Below are 4,292 nucleotides of genomic sequence, written 5' to 3' on the forward strand. Positions count from 1 at the left end.
TTGGGTGTGAAGTGTCCTTCTAGGTTCTGGCTGGTAGAGCAGAGGACTGAAAATCCTCTTTAGTTTCACCCATGGGACTCTAAATCCCAATTGCGCTAGCTCTGTGGTTTGATTCCACAACAGAATGAACAATGAATGAATGTGGGCGGTCAACCAGGTAAGCCTGTGCCCAGGAAAGAAAGGACGAGGGAGGGATTGAGAGAAGCTTTCACAGTGGAAAATGAAAAAAAAAGCATATCGTTCTTAGAAATTGTGGAATTTGACTCAGTTAGAGCTATGGTTTAGCATCAAGAGGGAAGTTTTGTAAAAGCAACAGGAAGAATTGCTCAGATACCCATGAGCGTATATAACTTGGGTCATGTTACAAATGCTCTGGCTAAACCTATTGATGGGAGAGGCGAAATTGTAGCTTTCGAAATCTCGCTTAATTGAATCTCCTGCTCCAAGTAGAATTTCCAGGCGTTCCGTATATGAACCTCTTCAAACAGGGCTTATTGCTATCGATTCGATGATCCCTATAGGGCGCGGTCAGCGAGAGTTCATTATTGGGGACAGACAGACTGGCAAAACAGCAGTAGCCACAGATACAATTCTCAATCAAAAAGGGCAAGGTGTAATATGTGTTTATGTAGCTATCGGTCAAAGAGCATCCTCCGTAGCTCAAGTAGTAACTACTTTCCATGAGGAGGGGGCCATGGAATACACTATTGTAGTAGCTGAAATGGCGGATTCACCTGCTACATTACAATACCTCGCTCCTTATACGGGAGCAGCCCTGGCTCAGTATTTTATGTACCACGAATGGCATACTTTAATAATTTATGATGATCTCTCCAAACAGGCACAAGCTTATCGCCAAATGTCCCTTCTATTAAGAAGACCGCCCGGCCTTGAGGCTTATCCAGGGGATGTTTTTTATTTGCATTCACGCCTTTTAGAAAGAGCCGCTAAATTAAATTCTCTTTTAGGCGAAGGAAGTATGACCACTTTACCAATAGTTGAGACTCAATCTGGAGACGTTTCCGCCTATATTCCTACTAATGTAATCTCCATTACAGATGGACAAATATTCTTATCTGCGGATCTATTCCATGCCGGAATTCGACCCGCTATTAATGTGGGTATTTCTGTTTCCAGAGTAGGATCTGCGGCTCAAATTAAAGCCATGAAACAAGTAGCTGGCAAATCCAAATTGGAACTAGCTCAATTCGCAGAGTGACAAGCCTATTATTCGCCTCTGCTCTCGATAAAACAAGTCAGAATCAATTGGCAAGGGGTCGACGATTAAGGGAATTGCTTAAACAATCCCAGGAAAATCCTCTCCTAGTGGAAGAGCAGATAGCTACTATTTATACCGGAACAAGAGGATATCTTGATTCGTTAGAAATTGAATAGGTAAAGAAATAGTTCAATCACCCCAGAATCGTCAAAATCCCCTCGAAATGGAGAGCGGCGCAAGTCCCACACTCTTTCTCTCACTCTCTATCCTCTGTCTTTCAGATTTTCCCCTCGTAGCTGATACTGTGAAATATTATTATGTAAGGGAGCTGATCCACAGGATTCAATGGTGAATTCTGATTTCCCCACAGACTGAACCAAAGGAGAAGAATAGAATAATTCACTGGTGCAGGTGGAGCAGCAAACCTTCGTAGAAAAGGGAGAGGGTATACCTAGAAATGATGAAATCAACCAGCACTGCCTTGCTAATTGAATAAAGGAAGATGCCGACTACTTTCTAAACAGAACAATGAGAGTCCTGAACAATGGGAGAATGGAGCTTCCCGTCTATGAACTAATCGCTAGACTATATCGTATCGAGCTCAAAGGTTTGTGCAACTTATCTATCAAGCCACACTTCTTTACTTCGAAATAGCGCATTCCACACTTCTTTACTTCGCTATAGAAGTAGGATCCCAGCCCACAATAGAATCAGTAGTTTACTTAACTGATATAAAGAGTTTCCCCTGCCTGCCCCTACTATCAATTGATAATACATAAATGATCCGGGGCTAGTGTTGGGTAGTCGGGCCCACTAGAATTCAAGTGCTTCTTATCGATTCAATACGCCCTTAACGGATCCCCGTGCCTTATCTCCATTGGGTGGAGCAAGACCCTTGTCCTATCTTTTCTTTACAGAGCAATAGAAATGATGGTTGCCCCTCGCTGCACTGACCAATGATATCTCAGAAGAGAGAAAGACTTCTATAACTTGCCAATGATATCTAGTGGGCACTACGAACTCCAGGCATACTGTACTTGACCACCCTACTTTGCTTTGTCCCTATTAGACGAAATCAATACTTACTTTCAATTGGTAGAGAGGAAGAATAGAACTGACACTAGTAATAGGTTGATGACTTCTCTTAACAGAACTGACACTAGTAATAGGTTGATGACTTCTCTAACTTAATAGCTGGCCGACTTCTCTTCATGGATCACCGTTCTATATAGTTAGGTGCAGCATCACGTTTAACCACCTATCCCTATTCCCTCAATCGATACCGTCCAACTATCCTTTTATTGGGACAGCAGCATACTTCTCGTTAGGGACAATAGTTCCTATACTTAACTAACCTCTGTGCGCAATCACTGTTTGACACATCATTCTTTCAGCTTTTCGTTCTTGACGACTCTGTTTGACGGAGCCTGACCTTGAACTAGATTTTTGCAACACAAACCACTATCTTTACTTTCCTTTAGCAACAGTATCTAACTATCAATTCATAAGAGTCAAACGGGTGGGTCCATCCCATCTATCGACAGGTCCTGATATCGGATCTGGGAAACAAGCAATACTCGCCACAATTCCTTAATGAAAAACAGACCTATCTTCTCTTGAAAGACTGTCCTTTCCTCGCTTGTTACTGTGATATCAATGAAAGAAAGCTGGATACTGACTTCTTCCCAAGAGCTCTATCAGCCCTGAATTCCTTAGCCATACGACTCTTCCTTAGTTTCCTAATGCTAGTGGCCCTAGCTAGTGGTGAGACGGGGCATATACTATTCTCAGTCTTATAACGAAGAGGTTGCCTAGTTTGAAGCGAACACTGTCCTTGATCTCTCGTCCTATCACAAACAAGTCTCTTCCCCCGAGTCCTAGTAGACTAGTCCAAGTAGTCCGGGACAATAGCGTCCCGTCTCTTCGCTGACCCCTGGCACACAATCACTATAAGACAAAGCAAGACAAACCTCTCTTATCCTTCTCGGCTAGAAGTTACAAGTTTCCTGTTCCGGTTTCGGCTTGAGGGAAGTGCCTGAAATCGATTCAGTTCTTATCTCCGATTTCGAACTCCAGCTGGATTCTTATGACCAAGAGCTATTTTATTGGTCAGAAGAATGGAAGGACAATGAGAAGATGGTTCAGTTGCTCCTGCTGGAATATTCCATTTATTTAATACTCCGACTCGCGTAACCCCGAATGGCAATGTTGTTATTGCGGTTGATCAGATCAATAAGACAACAAGGGAGTCAGAATATTCTGATAATAGCAAACAGGGCTTTGGAATCTATGGAAGGAGCCTTCAATGCTTCTCTAGTGTCAACCATTAGTCGATAACAGAATGAAATGCCACAATTAAGTTGAAAAGGAGAGTCATTAAAAAGAGGCATGCTTGAAAAAGAGTACAGATAATCTGTTATGGATGTGAGGAGCCTCACCCAGTACTTTTCATACTAAACTAAAAAAACTCTACTCTCCTTTCACAGCCAACCCACCCATTGCTTTTTCAGGCTCGATAAAAAAGAAAGTTCACGTGCCAATCCTTACCATTGGTAACTGTAATTACCAAGCCTAATCTTTCACTGAATACCGAGTAAAGCAAGCAAGAAAGAGGGAAGGAGCAGCTGTTTTTGAGCTAGGCTCGATCCCTTTTTCATCCACTTCTCGCTATTTGTAATTCTACTTGAATTAGTTCTTCCTAAGTTTAGTGAGGTGAGTACTGCATCCATAACTAGAGGACTTGCTTTTCTGCTTGGCTCCCAGGGGAAGTTGGATTGGATAAGAGGAATTGAAGCGCAAGGAAGGCAGTCGGTATTCAAACAACTATTCAGAGTTCCCAACTCTGGGTAAAGGAAATATGTACTTGACAACTGAACCAAATCCTTTGCCTTTATTTATTCTATTATTTTGATATAGATCAGCTGAAAACAAAACAAAAATACTACTACGTTGGGACAATGACCCACCTTTCTCTACTCAACCTGTCATCTTCTCTCCTCGCTCCCTGGGACAAATAAGACTATTTATTAAGTGATAAACAAGAGAAACTAGTGATATTATCTAAGCTTCTGGC

The 4,292-nt window shown here is 42.1% G+C and overlaps 1 pseudogene; it reads left to right on the forward strand.

Moving 5' to 3' along the window:
* The first annotated feature begins 336 nt into the window (after positions 1-336).
* Positions 337-1,234, forward strand: LOC123142630 (ATP synthase subunit alpha, chloroplastic-like; annotated as a pseudogene).
* The last annotated feature ends 3,058 nt before the right edge of the window (positions 1,235-4,292 follow it).

The sequence above is a fragment of the Triticum aestivum genome, chromosome 6D, assembly GCF_018294505.1.
Source record: "Triticum aestivum cultivar Chinese Spring chromosome 6D, IWGSC CS RefSeq v2.1, whole genome shotgun sequence".
NCBI classification, from domain to species: domain Eukaryota; kingdom Viridiplantae; phylum Streptophyta; class Magnoliopsida; order Poales; family Poaceae; genus Triticum; species Triticum aestivum.